The 21,571-nt window shown below is 42.1% G+C and overlaps 1 protein-coding gene across 3 annotated transcripts in view; it reads left to right on the top strand.

Moving 5' to 3' along the window:
• Nucleotides 1–6,080: 6,080 nt before the first annotated feature.
• lats2 (large tumor suppressor kinase 2) overlaps nucleotides 6,081–21,571 on the top strand; it is a 91,608-nt gene continuing 76,117 nt past the window's right edge. Inside the window, exons 1-3 of one of the 3 annotated variants that reach the window (XM_087988168.1) lie at nucleotides 6,101–6,224; nucleotides 8,560–8,663; nucleotides 20,211–20,321. The gene's annotated coding sequence lies outside the window, so the exon portion shown is untranslated. Of the gene's footprint in view, nucleotides 6,225–8,559; nucleotides 8,664–20,210; nucleotides 20,322–21,571 lie in introns of all 3 variants that reach the window. The other 2 variants (XM_043691922.2, XM_043691921.2) reach the window with 2 other exon arrangements.

The following is a 21,571-nucleotide window of genomic DNA, read 5'->3' as shown; positions in this document are numbered from 1 at the left end:
TAACTATTCCTGGCAGCGGGGCTCTGCAGGTTAAGGCCTCCCTGTACATGGATGACGTCGCCGTTTTCTGCTTGGATCCGCTGTCCGTGCACAGACTCATGTGCATCTGTGACCAGTTCGAACGGGCCTCGGGGGCCAAGGTAAACTGAGGCAAGAGCGAAGCCATGCTCTTCGGGAACTGGGCCGACCAATCCTCTATCCCCTTCACCGTCAGGACTGACCACCTGAAGGTGCTGGGTATTTGGTTCGGGGGGGCTGGGGCGTGCACCAAGACCTGGGAGGAGCGGATCAGGAAGGTGAGACAGAAACTGGGCAGATGGGAGCAACGGTCGCTCTCCATCCCGGGTAAAAACCTGGTCATCAGGTGTGAGGTACTCTCAGTATTGTTATACGTGGCACAGGTCTGGCCTATCCCCAGAACCTGTGCCGCCGCAGTCACCCAGGCCATCTTCCACTTCGTGTGGAGATCAAAGATGGACCGGGTCCGAAGAGATGTAATGTACAAAGACCCGTGCAATGGGGGAAAAAACACACCCAATGCAACCCTCACCCTGATGGCCACCTTTGTGTGTGGCTGCATCAAGCTGTGCGTGGATCCCCGGTACGCAAACACCAAGTGTCACTACGTACTGAGGTTCTACCTGTCCCCGGTGTTGCTCCGAGTAGTTGGACCGTTCCGTACCACCTGTCCTTCGTGGAGAAATTTATCAAGAAAAACACCTTTGACCACAAGTCTATCAGGAAGTGGTCAGCACGTAGTGTCCTTGAGATCCTTCGGGAAAAGGAGAGGGCAGATCCTGTCGAGCGGTTCCCTGAGCAGACTGTCAAAGCCATTTGGCAGAATGCCTCATCGCCAGAACTTTCCAACAAGCACCAAGACATGGCTTGGCTGGTGGTGAGAAGGGCTCTGCCTGTGAGATCATTTATGCACGCCCGGACTCTCTGCCGCACCGCACGCTGCCCTCGAAGCGGCTGCGGGGGGGACGAGACTGTCACACACCTCCTTCTGGAATGTGCCTATGCAGAGGAAGTCTGGAGAGGAATGCAGTGGTGTTTGTCGAGGTTCGTCCCGAGCAGCGCCGTGACGCGGGACTCCGTGCTCTACGGCCTGTTCCCCGGGACGCACACCGAGACAAACATCAACTGTGCCTGGAGGATCATCAACTCGGTGAAGGACGCTCTCTGGGTGGTCCGAAACCTGTTGATCTTCCAGCTGAAGGAGTTGACCCCGACTGAGTGTTGCAGACTGGCACATTCCAAGGTCCAGGACTACGTGTTGAGGGACGCGCTGAAGCTTGGGGCAGCTGCCGCCAAGGCGCGGTGGGGAAAGACCACCGTCTAACATCTGCCTGCCTAAGAAGAACAGGGGGCCCACGCAGTCATTTGGGCTCCGCTGGCGCCTCAGCTCAATGTAATCGCACCAACCTGTGAATAGGAATGATTACCCTGTTTCGATACGCAAAGAAATGGAATGTTTACAGAATGATGACATGTCCAATTGTATAGATTAAATATATATGAATAAAGTATATTTTTGAAATATAAAAAAAAATCTGCTGCATCAATGTGCTAGCTTTCTGTATTTCATGCGCAAGCATCCAAAGTCTCTTATGTTGCAGCTTTCTGTAGTTTTTCTACATTTAAATAATGCTCTGTTCTTTTGTTCCCCCTTTCAAAATGAACAACTTCAAATCTTGCAACTTTATACTCCATTTGTCAACTTCTTGCCCACTCACTTAACCTATCAATTCCTCTCTGTAAACTGTATCCCTTTCGCAACTTGTCCTTGCATGTATTATTATGTCATCTGCAAATTTAGCTATACTACATTCACTTCCTTCCTTTGAGTCATTAATATGTATTGCATTGTGGTCCCAGCACCAATCTCTGTGGGAGCCCACTGGTCACAGGTTGCCAGTCTGAAAAAATAACCCCTTATCCCTGATCTCTCTTTCCTGCCCATTAGCCAATTGTCTATCCAAGTCAATATACTACCTCCAACAACATGGGCTCTTATGTTTTAACCTTTTGTTAGGTACCTTGTCAAACATGTTCTAGAAGTCGGCGGCACGGTGGGCGGCACGGTGGCACAGTGGTTAGCACTGCTGCCTCACAGCGCCTGAGACCCGGGTTCAATTCCCGCCTCAGGCGACTGACTGTGTGGAGTTTGCACGTTCTCCCCGTGTCTGCGTGGGTTTCCTCCGGGTGCTCCGGTTTCCTCCCACAGTCCAAAAGATGTGCAGGGTCAGGTGAATTGGCCATGCTAAAATTGCCCGTAGTGTTAGGTAAGGGGTAAATGTAGGGGTATGGGTGGGTTTCGCTTCGGCGGGTCGGTGTGGACTTGTTGGGCCGAAGGGCCTGTTTCTACACTGTAATGTAATCTAATCTAATCTAATCTAATCTAAGTCCAAATACAACACATCTGTTGGTTCTGTTCTATTCACTCTGGACTCTGGTTGAGACTTCCTTGAAAAACTTTTATAAATTAGTCATAATTTTCCTTTCATGAAGCCATGTTGACTCTCATTGATTAGGTTATGATTTTCCAAATGTCCTATTATTTCTTCATTAATAATTGATTCCAACATTTTTTCAACAATAGATGGTTAGGCCTATAGTCCCGTGATTTTTACCTCCCTCCCTTTTTGAGAAGGGGTGTCACATTGGCAAGTTTCCAATCTTTGGTAATTCTCCAGAATCTAAGAATTTTTGAAAAATTAAAACCAATGCATTCACTATCTAGGTAGCTACTTCTTTTAGGATATTAGTATGCAAGCCATCAAGACCAGGGACTTATCTGCCTTTAACACCATTTCTTTGTCTAATGTTACTTCAACTGTAATGGTGATGGGACTTAATTCTTCTCCTGCATTCTTTAGTATTAATGAGATGTTCAAAGTATCTTCCAATGTAATCCCTTCTGTATTTTCTTGTTTATTCAGCTCAAATGCATCCTGCTTTACATTGAATTCCATTTGCCATTTTTGACCACCTAACCAATGCATTGATATTATCATACTGTTTACATCATTCTCCATATCAACCACATGGCAATTTTTGTATCATCTATATATTCAGTAGGGCTTTTGATAACGTCTCACATGGCAGATTAGTTAAGAAGCTAAGAACCTATTGGATCCAAGACAATTTGGAAAATTGAAAAATTGGCTTAGCAGCATGAACAGCTGATGACCAAACACTGATTTTTGACTGCAACTTTCTGTCCAGTCTCATACCCTGCCTGTTTAAGGTGTATATTAATGATCTCGTTATGAATGTAAATGGTATGATCAGTAAGTTTCAGATGACATAAAAATTGGCAGTGTGATAAGCAGCAAGGAGGAAAAACCTTAGACTACAGGACAATATAGATGGCCTGAACAGTATCAAATAGAATTTGCACCTGAAAAGCTTGAGGTGATGCATTTTGGAAGAAGTAACAAGAAAGGGGAGTATATGTTGAATGGTAGGATCCTCAGAAATACCGAGAAACCTTGGCGTGCATATCCATGATGGGATGAGTTGGTTAGGTAGTTAAGAAAGCATATGGGATACTTGCCTTTATTAGTCAAGGCATTGGATACAAGAGCAAAGAGGGTTGTATATAAGGTTAGTTAGGCAACAGCTGGAGTACTGTGTGCAGTTCTGGAAACTACAATCTAGGAAGGATATGATTGCACTACACAGGATGCAGAGGAGCTAAAAACAATGACTGCAGATGCTGGAAACCAGATTCTGGATTAGTGGTACTGGAAGAGCACAGCAGTTCAAGCAGCATCCAAGGGCAGCAAAATCGACGTTTCGGGCAAAAGCCCTTCATCAGGAATAAAGGCAGAGAGCCTGAAGCGTGGAGAGATAAGCTAGAGGAGGGTGGGGGGGGTGGGGAGAAAGTAGCATAGAGTACAATAGGTGAGTGGGGGAGGGGATTAAGGTCAGGGAGGAGAGGGTGGAATGGATAGGTGGAAAAGGAGATAGGCAGGTAGGACAAGTCCGGACAAGTCATGGAGACAGTGTTGAACTGGAAGTTTGGAACTAGGGTGAGGTGGGGAAGGGGAAATGAGGAAACTGTTGAAGTCCACATTGATGGCCTGGGGTTGAAGTGTTCCAAGGCGGAAGATGAGGCCTTCTTCCTCCAGGCATCTGGTGGTGAGGGAGCGGCAGTGAAGGAGGCCCAGGACCTCCATGTCCTCGGCAGAGTGGGAGGGGGAGTTGAAATGTTGGGCCACGGGACGGTGTGGTTGATTGGTGCGGGTGTCCCAGAGATGTTTCCTAAAGTGCTCTGCTCGGAGGCGCCCAGTCTCCCCAATGTAGAGGAGACCGCATCGGGAGCAACGAATACAATAAATGATATTAGTGGATGTGCAGGTAAAACTTTGATGGATGTGGAAGGCTCCTTTAGGGCCTTGGATGGAGATGAGGGAGGAGGTGTGGGCGCAGGTTTTACAGTTCCTGCAGTGGCAGGGGAAGGTGCCAGGATGGGATGGTGGGCTGTAGGGGGGCGTGGACCTGACCAGGTAGTCACGGAGGAACGGTTTTTGCGGAAGGCGGAAAGGGGTGGGGAGGGAAATATATTCCTGGTGGTGGTGTCTTTTTGGAGGGCTTGGAGGCCCTGGTCATGGCGGATGGAGGTGTAGAGGGATTCGATATCCATGGTGAAGATGAGGCATTGGGGGCCGGGGAAACGGAAGTCTTGGAGGAGGTGGAGGGCGTGGGTGGTGTCTCGAATGTATGTGGGGAGTTCCCGGACTAGGGAGGATAGGACAGTGTCGAGGTAGGTAGAGATGAGTTCAGTGGGGCAGGAGCATGCTGAGACAATGGGTCGGCCAGGGTGGTCAGGCTTGTGGATCTTGGGAAGGAGGTAGATTTACCAGGATATTACCTGGAAAGCAGTGTTTCAGCTGTGAAGAGAAACTATAGAGGATGGGGTTGTTTTCCTTAGAACAGAAAAGATTGGGACGATCTTAATTGAGGTGTACAAAGTTAATGAGAAACCTTTTCCTAAGTAGAAAGGTTGGTATTCAGGGGCACAATTTTAAGGGAAGGAGCACGAGGCTTAGAGAGAATTTGAGGAAAAACTTTTTTTTTAACCCAGAGATGAGGTGAGTATACAGAACTCACTGCCTCAAGGCATTTCAGAAGTATTAAGATGAGCACTTGCACAAAGCTACAGGCCAAACACTGGAAAATTAGATTAGAATAGGTAGACGCTTGATGTGGACATGATGGGCCATCGGCATTTTCCATGTTGTAAAAGTTCTTAAATATGTATAAAATTGCTAGTTCTTTATATTTTAAATAGTTTTATAATTCACAAGTAACAACACCATGGTTTGATTCCAGCCTTGAGTGATTTTGTGGAGTTTGTATGTTCTCTTTGTATCTGCATAGATTTCCGCTGGATGGTCTGGTTTCCTCCCAGGGTCCAAAGATGTGCAGGTTAGGTGAGTCGACCATAGTAAATGCAGGGTTACAGGGATAGGGTGGGGCCTGGGTGGGATGCTGAGTTTGGAGTGTCAGTGCAGACTCTGGGCCAAATGGCCTTTTCTGGACTGTGAAGATTTTATAATTCTGATTATAAATACAACCACGGAAAGCCTGGTGGTAGTCGATCCAATGGTAACTTTCAAAGGGAAATTATAAAAATGCATGTAAAATTTAAGGAAATGCATGGCGATGTTAAAAGAGCAGGAAACTGACATCAATTAGAAACCTCTTTGGAAGAACCAGCAGTCGCCTAATGGTCATAATAGCGCCCTTCAGTTCTGAAAAATAGCATTCATGAACAAACTGAACGCTATTTCCATTGAACATTTTTATTCCACCACAAGGTCTGGTTGTTTTTTTTCTCAAATGTAGATGTTGGCTCAAGGGCACTGCAGGCCAAGGGTAGAACTCGACGTGGAGCAATCAGTCATTAAAGTCCACGACCAGGATACCGCCCCGCCCCGCCCCGCCCCGTCCTGTCCTGGAATGCCAGCGCAGCGACGCACCCGCGCGCGCACTGCCACGTGACCGCGATGGAATGAAAACAATGCGACGCGCAGTTGTCAATCAGGAAGGTCGGAAGCCCCGCCCACATTCTGTGGCGTTGGGAGCGGTGAGGAGAAAATAGATTTTGATCGCAGCTCTGAGCCCTGATACAGGCTTCATTTAAACAAGTGGGCAAACACTGAAAGGAATTAAAAATAAACTCGTGGGAAAGCCAACTCATCTAAACGGCGAAAGTAAGAAAAAGCATAAGACTGACCTTTCTGTGATGATATTGTATTACCGTATTTAGCTTGTGTATGCTTATGTATAACGTTTAAAGGCCCAGATTTTACGTCAATAATTCTGTTATTGTAGAATACAAGATGCATTCTGTGAGGCGTAGGTTCGTTGAATATTATTGCCCTGTGATGCTTGCTGATCATTTATAAGGCTGATCATGTTTATGCTAGGACTTCCCTGTGACATTTGCTGGTGTTGGTCGCTAAGTGAGACGGGTTTCCCCTATCCAGGATTGAAGTGTATTTTCTCCTGGCTGCGGAATGCGGGTTGTCGGTTCGGGTGGCCTTCCATTGGCTCCGATCCGCTTAACTTCGACAGAGAGAGAGAGAGAGAGAGACAGGGAGGGAGGGTACAGCGGTTAGAAACTGCGTGCAGTTACTCCATTTCAGGGCAGACATTCCTGTTTTAAGGTACAGTTGATGAGAAAGACTTTTTTTTAGTAGCAGTGGTAACGTATTACTTAAATCCCCCCCTTGCGCTGTCACCGACTTTTTAGAAAAAGTAATCGCTTCTCTCCATTAACTTGAAGCGAAGTTTTGTTTTTAAACTGGATTCTCAGCGACGCAAGGGATCGTTCACGAACTTTCTTTGGCCCGAATCAGTTGAGGGCGACTCTACTTTCGGAGAGTTCCCCTAATGCCCTTGACTGTTATTTCTGGGTGGAGTGGGTGGGGGTAAAAGAAAAATGCAGGTGAAAGATAACCGAATATTTTTGTTAAGGCTGGCTAAAAAGATTCGACGATGACAGCTTGGGATAGCCGATGATGTCTGCTGAATCAGGGCCGCAAAATATAGTCAGCGCTGGAATTTGCATGCTTTCGTTATTCTGTCATCGGTAATTTTGGCGATTGGGTTAGATCTATAGTATAGAGCTTAATGGGGTTTAAATTTGCGTTCGTACTTCTTGAAAAATTTAGATCGTCTGCATTTTCGACTGAAGTCTTTAAAATTGCAGCCAAAAACGGTGGATTAATATTTCAATACAGTCAATTATTGTTGGAAAAGGTGCTTTGAAATGACCGAGTACTTTTTAGTTAACTTTACCTTCTCCTATTTATTAAATGCCGTAGTCATCACTAATGTTGATGTTCCTACCAGCTTTGATACATATTATTAACGACCGACAAAATGTTTAATTGTACACATTGTGTAAATGCGTCCAAAATCAGCAATCTGCACATGTAATCCAAAATGCGAGCCGATGTTTTATTTCATGTTTAAAAAATAGGTTTCCCTATGCACCCAAAATAAAGCAGAATTTTACTGAATTGCTGTGTCTTCCTGATACCTTAAAGATCACACAGCAACATTGTTGATAGCGATTATTTTGGACCGGGAAAACTCGCACACTTTTTTTGGATTGCATGCATTTCGACTGTATCTCTCTACATGTTTCTGTTTTTCCTCATAAAACTGATTAACTCTTCGAGACATTTGCAAAGCAAAGTAACGTAAATAATATTAAACTAACTCCAGTTATTTAATGTGCAATATTCGTATAGTCTCTGTAATAAAAACGTTAACGTTGAATTTTATATGGGTAAATTAACAGACAATTATTCTGATAAATTTGTTTTAAAAGTAACAGTTTAATTTGTGCTTGAGAACTTCACAGGTTCCCTGAGCTGTGTACACAGTAGGTTAAGATTATGGGGGATTTAACGTGTTTGCAGGTTGCTGTGACAAAAAAACGCTTGTTTGGATAGTCATTGTATATTAAATTTGGTACTAACAAACGCTAGTATGAATAGTGTGATTTACTCGGTTAAGATGTTAGCTGATGTAGTTTTCATTATTTTGTATTTCAGATGTTTGATTTGATTTTAAAATTGTGTTGCTTGCTTTAGTAACACAACTGATTAATTATTTTTCCATATAGAATAAACAGCTAATTAAATCTATTTAGTTGCTAGATCCTTTTGGTTTTCTAGCTGGGGTCTGCAAGTTCACATTTTTTTGGTGGCTGCCATAGCAAGATCCTGAGATTTTGATATTTTATGGTATATTTTGACTTATTATCATGTAGTTCCTGCAGTCATATTTCAGCTGTGAGTTACATGGCTATAGTGGTGTTTTCTTCTGGGTAATTAATACACTTTTGGCATCAGTGTGTCCTTGTTGCTTGATGATTTACTTGCCATATTCCTTCACCCATTGTTATAACAGCTACTGAGCCGTCATCATAAATGTAGAACTTTAGTAAGATTTTGGATAAATGACAGGGAAGTGTAAGATACTCATCAATGCCTTAATGTTTATGTTTGTACTTTTTAAATATATTTATACTAGAGAAAGATTCCTTTGTATTCCATATGCAATTATAAATCGAAGAGTTGATTGCTCAAAACATCAGTTTAAGGCTGTTTTGTCAACACGTTTGAGGTTTGATAAAGGTAATTTACAGTCATTATGGAATTTATTAAATATTTGTGTTATTCCAAAATTGCATGTATCACAAAATATTTTGTTACCATTTATGATTTAACTGTGATTGAAGTATGTTAAAAGCTTTGTAATATGAAGAGAAAAATACATTAAACACTATAATCAAGTCCAACAAAAAAAGTTTCTGAAAGTAATTAGGATGCAGTAAGCACTTGTTATCTTGTGAAATGTAAATACTTTTAATTACTTACTAAGTACAACAAATTGTTTTCTATTCCTGATCAAGTCTTTGCAAGTTATAACCCCATTGATTGACAGTATGACCCGAAACAGTTCCATTCAAGGTCAAAGCAAAAGAACTGAAAGGAGTATCTACTTGCCTAAGCATGTTGTAAAATGCATAGCTTGCATTTTGTTCTACATAGTACCTATCGTGAAATGAAAGAAAAAAGAAAATATAATTTGTGTGGACTTTGCACATTCTCACTGTGTCTGCGTGGGTTTCCTCCGGGTGCTCTGGTTTCTTCCCACAGTCCAAAAATGTGCAGGGTAGGTGAATTGGCCATGCTAAATTGCCCCTAGTGTTAGGTGAAGAGGTAAATGTAGGGGAATGGGTCTGGGTGGGTTGCTCTTCGGAGGGTCGGTGTGGACTTGTTGGGCTGAAGGGCCTGTTTCCACACTGTAAGTAACCTAATCTAAATATTCCATTTTTACTTATCAAATATTTTTAAAACAGACTAGCAATTGCTTTAAATTCTGTATACTAGCTAGAGATGCTGACCAGAAAATGCAAAATGGATGGCAACATGTAGTTAAGTGGACCATTCTAGTAAATTATTCTCATCAGGTTGTATTTTATCTCTACACAAACCACATAAGATAATTGTCAACTATTGTCGAAAATATTAAGCTTTAATACGTCTCCACCATTTGATATTATTTATCTGCATGTGGCAGTTTTTTTTGTGTAATCTTTACGTAATTGTAGTTAGTAAAGATACCAGTGGCATCTTTTCAGTAGAAGTACTGGCACTGCAATCTGGAGGGCAAAAGTTCAAGATCTTGTATTCCCTGATAGTAAAATTTTGTTATTACGGTGACTTTTTAAAATTCTTTTGTGGTGTGGTCATTTCAGAGGAAGGAAATAACTGACATGGTCTGGCCCAGTAGAAGTATTTCTCATTCCCTGCTTGCCAATTGCGTAAGTCTGTTTGGTATTGGCACAGTGGGGAAGCTAGTCTAGCTTCCTCTTCTTTCACCTGCAAATAATGAGCTATTCCTCAGAGCACATTTCCTTCATTTCAAAACCAGAATGCCAGTTACTCTAAGGGAAATAATGCTGAAGGTGCAGTCAGAGTTATTTTGTTAATATATTCAAAAATAGCATGTTAGTAAATGAACAAAATTAGAAATAAACACAGGATAACAAAGTTAGTTCTCAGTTTTGGGGATGGCCCCATTTATATAGAAACCTAATGATTTAGATGTACACTTGTGATGTCAAGGCATACGTTAGGCCAAGTTCTGAAAAATGAGATTAGAAATGTTAGGTGGTTGCTTTTGACTTGCACAGACTCGATGGGCCAAAAGCCATCTTCTACGGTGCGTATCTCGATGACTCTATAATATTTTAGGCACTGTTTCAGGACTTGTGAAAAATGTCAAGAAGATCTATCAAAGGGACCTATCAAGCGAAGCTGTCAAAGGGAGTTGTCAAGCTCTTGAGGCATTAAAAAGTCTACTGTTTAAGTCTTTGAAAAAAATTCCTGGAGTTTTTTTTAAAGTAGTGATTGTCTGTTATTTAACACTGATATAAGTTTGAGTGATTTTATTATTGGATTACTGCTGCATGATTGACTTTTTGTCCATCTACTATTTCATTAGGATGCCTGCTGTTTCACAGTTTGTTTGACAGCTACAAATGGTTATAGACTCTTTAAAATGGGACTATCAATTAATTCAATTACCTGTTCTTTTATTGTGCACATACATTTGATGTTTATTATGAAGTGTTTCTGTTGACAAAATATAAGTGTAATTAATGTGTTTTTATGATTTGACACCACTTTATGCACTTAGACCTTTATTTTGTCTCATCTTTGCAAGGATCCTGCTGATAGTGGATATTGGAGAGTTGTAAAGACCAAAGGTGGTGGATGGGATGAGCATAAATTGGTTTGAGTTGTGAAGAAGTTGAGCAGTAAAGGGCCATTAGGGTTGTGTGAAGGGAATAGGTTGCAATGCAGGGTAGAAAGGTCGGTGGAGGGACAAATGTTAGCATGGAGGATAAGAGTGTCATAGATGGGTAAATGGAAAGACAGACCTTGACATTATGTTCGACGCATGCATCATATGGTGTGCATTGGAGGGGAGTGAGGTTTGGAGGGATGTTTCAGATTCTATAAAGTTCTTTTTAGCTTTGGACACTGGAGCTAGAGCCCCAAGGTAGTCATTATGGTACCCCACCCAGCTTCGTCCTCAGTCCTGTGATTGCCCACCCTGAATTCTAAACCAGTCTTTCTGCCTGTCATAGAGTCATAGAGATGTACAGCACAGAAACAGACCCTTTGGTCCAACTCGTCCATGCCGACCAGATATTCCAACCTAATCTAGTCCCATTTGCCAGCACTTGGTTCATGTCCCTCCAAACCCAAACTATTCATATACCCATCCAGATGTCTTTTAAATATTGCAATTGTACCAGCCTCCACCACTTCCTCTGGCAGCTCACTCCATACAAGCATCACCCTAAGTTGCCCCTTAAGTCCCTTTCAAATCTTTGCTCTCTTACCCAAAACCTATGCTGTCTAGTTCTGGACTCCCCCACCCCAGGGAAAAGACTTTCTCTATTTAGCCTATCCATGTCTCTCATGATTTTATAAACCTCTATATTGTCACCCCTCTGACGCTCCAGGGAAAACAGCCCCAAGCCTATTCAACCTCTGGCTCAAACCCTTCAACCCTGACAACATCCTTGTAAATCTTTTCTGAATCCTTTCAGGTTTCACAACATCCTTCCGATAGGAAGGAGACCAGAATTGCACACAATATTCCAAAAGTGGCCAACCCAATGTCCTGTACAGCCACAACATGACCTCCCAACTCCTGTACTCAGTACTCTGACCAATATAGGAAAGCGCACCAAATGCCTTCATCACAGTCCTATTACCTGTGACTCTACTTTCAAGGAGCTATGAACCTGCACTCCAAGGTCTCTTTGTTCAGCAACACTCTGCAGGACCTTACCATTAAGTGTATAAGTCCTGCTAAGATTTGCTTCCCGAAAATGCAGCACCTCGCATTTATTTAAATTAAACTCCATCTGCCACTCCTCTGCCCCTTGGCCCATCTGATCAAGATCCTGTTCTAATCTGAGGTAATCTGCTTCGTTGTCCAATACATCTCCAATTTTGGTGTCATCTGCAAACTTACTAACTATACCTATTATATTCACATCCAAATCATTTATATAAATGATGGAAAGTAGTGGACCCAGCACCGATCCTTGTGGCACTCCACTGGTCACAGGCATCCAATCTAAAAATCAACCATCCACCACCACCCTCTGTCTTCTACCTTTTAAGCCAGTTATGTGTCCAAATAGCTTGTTCTCCTTGTATTCCATGTTCTCCTTGCTAACCAATCTCCCATGGGGAACCTTTGTCAAATGCCTTACTGAAATCCAGATAGATCACGACCACCACTCTGCCCTCATCAATCCTCTTTGTTTCTTCTTCAAAAAACTCAATCAAGTTTGTGAGACATGATTTCCCACGCACAAAACCATATTGACTATCTCTAATCAGTCCTTGCCTTTCCAGGTACATGCAAATCCTGTCCCTCAGGATTCTCTCCAACAACTTGCCCACCACCGACGTCAGGCTCACTGGTCTATAGTTCCCTGTCTTTTCCTTACCACATTTCCTAAATAGTGGCCCCACATTAGCCAACCTCCAGTCTTCTGGCACCTCACCTGTGACTATTGATGATACAGATATCTCAGCCAGAGGTACAGCAATCACTTCCCTAGCTTCCCACAGAGTTCTCGGATACACCTGACCAGGTCCTGGGGATTTATCCACTTCTTTGCATTTCAAGACACCCAGCACTTCCTCCTCTGTAATCTGGACATGTTTCAAGATGTCACCATCTATTTCCCCACATTCTATATCTTGCATGTCCTTTTCTAAAGTAAACACTGATGCAAAATACTTGTTTAGTATCTCCCCATCTTCTACAGCTCCACACAAAGGCTGCCTTGCTGATCTTTGAAGGGCCTTATTCTCTCCCTAGTTACCCTTTTGTCCTTAATGTATTTGTAAAAACCCTTTCAAGTTAATTATTTAATTACCTGTTTTCTGATTGCATCCCATGCTACAAAGTAGTCATTTGATGAAGACCAGGTGAAGCTTGGCTGTGATATTCCTCATAGATATATGGAGCAGTGACGAATGCTAAGTTTTTGCCTACTCGCTTAACCTGTCTATGCCCCTCTGCAGACTCTCTCTGTCATCCTCAGCAATTGCCCTCTCACCTATTCTTGTGTCACCCACAAACTTAGTTATAATACATTCACTTTCCTAATCTAAGTCCTCTAAGTCATGAATATAAATTGTAAATAATTGCATTCCACCACTGATTCCTGTGTCACTCCACTGGCTACATCCTAAAAATGTCCCTATTATACCCCAACTATCTCTCTTTTATTAGTTGGCAAATCTTTGATCCATACTAATATAATACCTTCAGCACCATGGATTTTGCTAATTAACCTAATGGATAGCACCCTATCAAATATCCTCTGAAAATCCAAGTATATTAAACCCACTGCTTCCCTCTTATCTATGATGTGGAGGCGCTGGTGTTGGACTCGGGTGGACAAAGTCAGAAATCACACAACAGCAGGCTATAGTCCAACAGATTTATTTGAAATCATAAACTTTCGGAGCTTAGCCCCTTTGTCAGGTGAAGTGAGAGGGAAGCACACAAAATTTATGGGCAGAGAGATCAAAAGATCATACAAATGGTGTGAGTGGAGTGTTGAACAGTAAGTCTCTGCAGGTGACCAAGTGTGTTAGATGGTGTGAGTAAAGTAGCGAAAGAACAACTAAAGGGATGACCTATAATCCGACTAAATGGGGCAGAGAGGTAAGTGCAGAAAATTAAAAATAAGGTGGTGCTGGAGACAAACCAAATGACTGGAATAACAAAAGCAGAAGCTGCTGGAAAAGCCCAGCAGGTCTGGTAGCATCTGTGACGAAAAACCAGAGGAAGGGTCACCGGTCCTGAAATGTTAACTCTGATTTTTCTCACGGATGCTGCCAGATCTGCTGAGCACCCCCAGCAACTCCTGCCCCTGCTCCTGATTCACAGCATCCACTGTTCTTTCAGTTTGTATTTGACTGGAATAACATGATAGGTACAAGGGTCACATGCTGAGGGTTGAACCAAACTAATAAGTTATCCAAAACCAAACAAACTAATTAAGGTAGAGAGATCATAAAAATTTACCAGTGGTGTCAAAACAGGTAAGTAAGGAGGATTTTACAGATACAGAACAGTGTGGTAGGGTCACATGTAGTGAACCTAAGATCGTGGTCAAGGCCATCTTCATGGGTAGGGAACTTGGCTAGAAGTTTCTACTTGGCGATCCTGCATTGTCATGTATCTCAAAGGCCTTGGAGGACGCTTACCCGAAGGTTGGAAGCTGAATGTCCTTGACAGCTGAAGTGTTCCCCGATTGGGAGGAACATTCCTGTCTGATGATTGTTGTGCGGTGTCCATTCATCTATTGTCGTAGCATCTGCATGGTCTTGCCAACACACCATGTCTCAGGGTATCCTTGTGTGGTGTCCATTCATCTGTTGTCGTAGCATCTGCATGGTCTTGCCAACACACCATGTCTCGGGGTATCCTTGCCTGCAGCAAATGGGATAGACAACATTGACTTAGTCACATGAGTATCTGCAGTTTTCATGGTGGGTGATGTTTCCTTGTGTGGTGGTAATATCCATGTAGATTATCTAACATGTCATGCAGAATGGAAAGATTTTGTGGTGTTGTGGTCGATGTTCTTAAGGCTAGGTAGTTTGCTGCAAATGTCCAAGCATCCTGCAAGGCAGCCTTATGCAACAATGCAGAATTGGCGAGCAGAAACTGATAGCAAGTTTCATATCCAGGAAGATGGTTTCAACTGTGATCTTAGGTTCATGTCACATGACATGTGACTCCAGCACACTTCTGTATCTCTAAAATTTTCTTTACTGTCCTGTTTTGACACCATCTTGATAAATTGCTATGATCTCTCTACCTTAATTTAGTTTATACAGTTTTGGATAACTTATTACTTCAGTTAGACCCTTAACATGAGACACATATACCTATCATGTTATTCCAGTCAAATAAAAACCTAAAGAACAACAGATGCTGTGAATCAGGAGCAGGGGCGGGTTGCTGGACATGCTCAGCAGGTCTGGTGGCACATGCAAAGAAAATTCAGAGTTAATATTTCGCAACCGGTGACCCTTCCTCTGGTTTTTCTTCAGATGCTGCTGGACCTGCTGGGCTTTTCCAGCAGCTTCTGTTTTTGTTCCATGTTATTCTAGTCATTTGGTTTGTCTCCAGCACCATTATATTTTAAATTTTTTTTTCTCTGCTTCATTTTAGTCGGATTATAGATCATCCCTTCACTTATTATTCAGCTATCGATAATTTACTTACATGCTCTAACACCCTTGGTCACCTGCAGAGAATTATTATTCAACATTCCACTCACACTATTTGTATGATCTTTTGATCTCTGTGCCCAAAAACTGTTTGTTCTGTGTGCTTCCCTCTCACTTCACCTGACAAATGGGCTCTGCTCCAAAAACTTATGATTTCAAATAAACTTGTTGGACTATAATAGACTTGTTGGAAATAAACTTGTTGGAAATAAACTTGTTGGAAATAAACTTGTTGGAATATAACTTGTTGGGTGGCACGGTGGCACAGTGGTTAGCACTGTTGCCTCACAGCGCCAGAGACCCGGGTTCAATTCCCGCCTCAGGCGACTGACTGTGTGGAGTTTGCACTTTCTCCCCGTGTCTGCGTGGGTTTCCTCCGGGTGCTCCGGTTTCCTCCCACAGTCCAAAAATGTGCAGGTCAGGTGAATTAGCCATGCTAAATTGCCCGTAGTGTTAGGTATAGGAGTAAATATAGGGGTATGGGTGGGTTGCGCTTCGGCAGGTCGGTGTGGACTTGTTGGGCTGAAGGGCCTGTTTCCATACTGTAATGTAATCTAAAAATCTAAAATCTAATCTAAAATCTAAAAAAATAATCTGGAATCATGTGATTTCTGACTTTGTCCCTTTTATCTATCCAGCTTGTTACCTCTTCAAAGAATTATGGAAAATTTTCTATAACGGATATGACTTCCCGTTCTTAAAGCCTGACTCTGCTTGATCATATTATGCACTTCTAAATGTGTTGCTATTGGATCCTTTATAATAGACCCCAACATTTTCCTAATCATAGACTATAAGATAACTGGTCTATAGTTACCTGTTTTTTTTTGTCTCCTCTTTTTAGACAAAGGTGTTACATTGGCAATTTTCTGATCTTCTTTTCCAGAACCTAAGGATTTCTAGAAGATTGTTACCAGCACACCAATCATTTCTAGCTATTTCTTTTAATATCCAAAGATAGTAGGTCATTAGCCCCATTAGATTCCCTGGCATGCTTTGCTAGTGATAATAGTTGTAATTTTTTTTCCCCTCTTTTTTGCCTCTTGTCTATTTAGTAATTTTGGGATGCTGTTAGTTTTTCTACTGTGTGAAGATTGTTTCAAAGTATTTATTCCAACTCCTCCACCATGGTCTGGTTCCCCTTTATTATTTCCCCAGCCTCATTCTCTAAGGTGCCTATCCTCACTTTAGCTTCTCTGTTCCTTTTTATATATTTAAAGAAACTCTTGCTGTGTGTCTTGATATTATTTATTACTTGGAGCAGAGAAAATCTAGGAGGAACCTGATAGAGGTGTATAAGATTGAGGGGCATGGGCAGAGTGAATAAAAAGCAGCTGTACCCCTCTGTTGAAGGGTCAGTAATAAGGAGGCATAACTTTAAAGTGAAAGGCAGGAGACTTAGAGGGGAATCTGAGGAAAACATTTTCACCCAGAGGGTGGTGCTGGTCTGGAATGCACTGTCTGCGAGGATAATTGGTACAGGAAACCTCACAACGTTTTAAAAAGTACTTGGATGAGCACTTGAAATGTCACAATCTTCAAGGCTATGGGTCTTGTGTGGGAAATTGGGACTAGTGTAGGTAAGAACGTATTTTTAGCAGTACAGACTTAATGACCTAAAGGGCCTCTTTTGTACTGTATGAGGCTATTTACAAGTTTACCCTCAGTTTATTTTTGCCCTCTTTATTATACTTTTGGCTGTATTTTTTTTTTGGTTTTTAAAACTTCCCAATCCTATAGTTTGCCACATTGTATTTCTTTTCAATTTGATATCAGTCCTTAACTTCCTTGGATAACGATGGTTGGCTTATTCCTTTCCACAAATCCACAAGATAATGTCTTTGCTGTGAGCCTTGAACTAATTTCTTAAACGTCTGCAAATTGTTCCTCAACCATCTTTGCTGCTAAACGCCTTCTGCAGTCCATTCCAGTCAGCGTTGCCCTCATTTCTTTGGAATTAACTGATTGGTTTCTAGACCATTATTATTGAGAAACACAGGATACTTCAAAATCTTCAATGTGTATGTTTTGAAATAGCTTTAGACAAGTATATCAAAATATACATTCCAAAATGTTCCTGAAATATCAGAATTTTGAGTCTTTCTTTTTCCCTGTAACCCTTAGATTCATAGATGTATATTGAATCAACAAAAGAGGAAATAAATAAATGCAATCTAATGACTGTTTGTCCAGCAATTTTGAATGTAATTTTTCTATTGTCATAAATGACAGTGTCACAGTTGCACAAAAGAAAAGGAAGATGACGTGTCTGCCTGGGACCCTCCAACCACATGGGATCAATGTCGATTTCACCAGTTCCCTGATCTCCCCATCCCACCCCTTATCCCAGATCCAACCCTCCAACTCGGCGCTGCCCTACTGAACTGTCCTACCTGTCCATCTTCCTTCCCACCTATCTGCTCCACCCTCCACTCTGACCTATCACCATCAACCCTCCCTTTCATCTACATATCGTGTTCCCAGCTAACTTTGGCCCCAGCCCGAGCCACCTCCCATTTATCTTCTCAGGTCCCTTGCCCCTCCCCCCCCCACCACCACCCAAAATCCTGCTGAAGAGTTTATGCTCGAAATGTCACCTCTCTCTCCCTCCTCGGATGATGCCTGACTGGCTGTGATTATCCAACACCATACTTTTTAATCCTGATCTCCAGCATCTTCAGTCCTCACTTTCTCCTAGTAGTGCAAGAGTCCCCCTAAAGTTCTGTGCACATATCTGTTTTCCATTTTGCAAGCTAATGGCAGAATTACTCCCTCAGCGAAGTGCAGTCAGAACCATGTCTGTGTTACCACTAGTAGCTCAGTTGTTCAAAAGGGATGAAAAAGGAGAAGGTAGAAGTAATAATGACAGGGGAACAGATAGGTTTTTTTGTGGCCAGAAATGTGACTCCACGATGGAATATTTCCTCCCTGGTGCTGGGGTCAAAAATGTCATCGAGCAGCTGTAGGACATTTGTTCTGTAGAGGGTGAACATTCGGAGCTCATAGTCCATGTTGGTATTAAGGACTTGGGATGTGGTCCTGCAACCAGAATTTAGGGAGTCAGGTAGAAGTTTAGGAAGCAGGATCTCCCTTCATTGTGCTTTAGAAGAATGAGAGGTGACCTTATTGAAACATGCAAGCTTTTAAGGGGGATTTAAAAGGTGGATGCTGAAAGGCTGTTTTCTCCTTGTGAGAAAGTCTAGGACCAGAGGGCATAATCTTACTGTAAGAATTGCAGAGTTTGGACAGAAATTAGGAGGAATTTCTTCCTTGAGGATGATGAAACTATAGAATTGTTACAGAGGCTGCGGTCGCCGGGTTGTTAAGGATATTTAAAGGTTGAGTTAGACAGATTTTTAATAAGTAAAGGAATCAAAGATTATGGGGAAATGCAGAAAAGTGGAGTTGAGAATTATCAGATTAGCTATGATCTCATTGAATGGCAGAACAGATCCGAATGGGCCAAATGGCTTACTGCTGCTCCTATTTCATTTGGTAAAATGTGGTAATCGGTGGATTACTCCCAGTGCCATGTGAAAATAAGAATGTATATACTAGATTAAGACAGATGACCTTGTGCCTGGAAAGATGGTGCTAGATGCTGGGCATTGGATTTCTGGGACGAGCTCTAGGGAAAGTAGCACCTGAACAAGCCAACAGGTGCACCTGAACAGCAGGCATGAGTTTCTTGGGGAGCCTTTGGTTAATGCTGTAGAGAGGTCTTTAAACAACTTTATGAAGAAAGTCTTTTATACAAGAGTACCATTGTTGACAAAATACATGGAAAGACAGTTAGCACTAACATATAGTAAAACATTGTAAAAACAATGACTGCAGATGCTGGAAACCAGATTCTGGATCAGTGGTGCTGGAAGAGCACAGCAATTCAGGCAGCATCCGACGAGCAGCAAAATCGATGTTTCTGGCAAAAGCCCTTCATCAGGAATAAAGGAATATAGTAAAACATTGCAAGGCAGAATATAATGAAGTCTATATTAGGGTTACTACGCGACTCCGTGAATGCAAGGAGTGTAACAAATAAGACCTGGGAATTACAGGTGCAGATTGTCATGTGGATATAGGTTATGGTGATTACCGAGACCTGGCTCAAGGAAGACCAGAACTTATTATTAAATATTTCTGTGTACAAGATGTTCACAGGAAAGAGTGAAACAGGAAAAACAGGAAAGAAATGAGGGGCAGAATATTGATGAAGGAAAGCAGTGGAGTACTGGAGAAAGAGGATATCTCTGAGGCTATAAAGACAGAATCAATTTTGCTCGACCTAAGGAACAAAGCAGATTCAATTACATTGCTCAGTGTAGCCCATAGATCTCCAAGTAGTAAGAAGGATGTAGAAGGACGGTTAAGTTCTGTTTCCTGAGGTTCTTACACACTTGATGCAACTGCAGCACACCAACTTTTGTGAACGAGCAACCAAATTTATTAAGCACAGTACAGTACAAGCTTTGGAGACACTTTGAACACTCCTCGCCATTCTTGCGAATCGTGTCCAGGGGTCTCTGTCTGGCGGAACCTTTAAAACACACCTTGCAGGACTTACGGGGTCATGGCAAATGCTCTCTCTGAACAAAGGAAACAATCCTTTTTATACAAAATGTTTACATCAAAGTTAATAACGCTCACAAGACAACTCCCAGTCACTCCCTCGCAGTCACATGCCACTCAAGATAAAAGTGACCACCTCCCTTCCAGAAACAATATAATGCAAATTGTCCCTTAATGGCTAGATGTGGTGTGAATTGTATTCTGTCTAAACTACAGGAAGTAGTCGGAATTCCAACTATGAATGTTCTTATTGATTTCTAGATGAAAATGTAAATCATCCCTGAATGGCAAGGAAATGGCCACGGAAACCTCCCACATTCAACCAAAAGACAGACGCACCACCTTACCCATGGGGCATTCAATTTCTTGCAGGTCAGCAGTGCAAATTAACTCTTTAATATCACAGGACAAGACTGCAGGGAAATTAGAGATAGCCACAGAGAGTAGTTTATAATAGAGGACTTACACGAGATATCCCATTCAATATTTGAGTAAGTAAAGGGACAGTAAGAGACAAATGTTCATGTATCATGTTCAAGAGAATTTCCAACCTCAGTCTGTATCTAGACCAACAAAAGAGATGCATTGTTGGACCTGGCTTTTGGCAATGAGGTGGGCCAAGTGCCTGAACTGCTGTGCTCTTCCAGCACCACTAATCCAGATTCTGGTTTCCAGCATCTGCAGTCATTGTTTTTACCAAGTGGAGTAAGTGTCAGTGGAGGAACACTTAGGAAATAGTGGTCATTGTCATTCTCCAAAATCATCCTAAAGCTTACAATGGTCAGTTCAGAGTAAGAAAAAATAATCAGCAGAGAGAGTGAACTTCAGTGGCGCAAGAATAGTACTGGGCATGAAAGATTGGCAGGAAAAACCGTAATGGAGCACTGGGCTACTTATTTAAAAATGAGGTGGTTCAGATACAATCAAAGTATATTCTCTCAAGGGAAAAGTAAGACCAAAAAATCCAGAGCTCCCTGGATGGCAAAGGAAATCAAAATAAAGAAGAAAGGGTTTGCTTGTGATGTGTGGGAAATACAATTGAGAACCAAAAGGATTTGGCTGGCAAGTGAAAAAAGAATAGTAGAGGAGAGAAGAGAAATTGAGACAGTGTGGTAGACAACATAAGGGGCAACCCTAAAGTCTTCCATAGGTATATAAACAGCAAAGAGTGGTAAAAGGAAGAGTAAGGCTGATGGGGACTCAAAAAGAAGATTTGCACATGGAAGCAAGGGCTATGGTTGAAGTATTAAATGAAAAACTTTGCATCTGCCTTGTCTGTATCAAGGAGTTAGATGCTACCCAGGCCATGGTGATAGAGGAGGAAACTCTGTCACTATCAAGGTTCAAATTGATGAGCATGAAGTGTTGGATAGATCGTTGGTTTCTAAATCAGGACTGGGTTAGATGCACCCAAGGAAATTATAGGGGCACCAACTACGATCTTTGAGTTTTCTTTAGATTCTGGATGTGCCAGAAGACTGTAGAATTGCAAACATCACACCCTTGTTTAAATAAAATGTAAGGATAAGACCAGCAATTACAGACAAGTCAGTTTAGCTTCTTTGGTGGCAGTGAAGCTTCTAACAACAATTATTCGGTAGAGTTAATAGTCACATGAAAAA

The sequence above is a fragment of the Chiloscyllium plagiosum genome, unplaced genomic scaffold (genome assembly GCF_037043375.1).
Source record: "Chiloscyllium plagiosum isolate Xiang-an unplaced genomic scaffold, Cpla_swu_hap1 HiC_scaffold_6, whole genome shotgun sequence".
In the NCBI taxonomy this organism is placed as follows: Eukaryota; Metazoa; Chordata; class Chondrichthyes; order Orectolobiformes; family Hemiscylliidae; genus Chiloscyllium; species Chiloscyllium plagiosum.
Note: the sequence above shows the minus strand (reverse complement) of the source record. Positions and strands in the feature narration are given on the sequence as shown.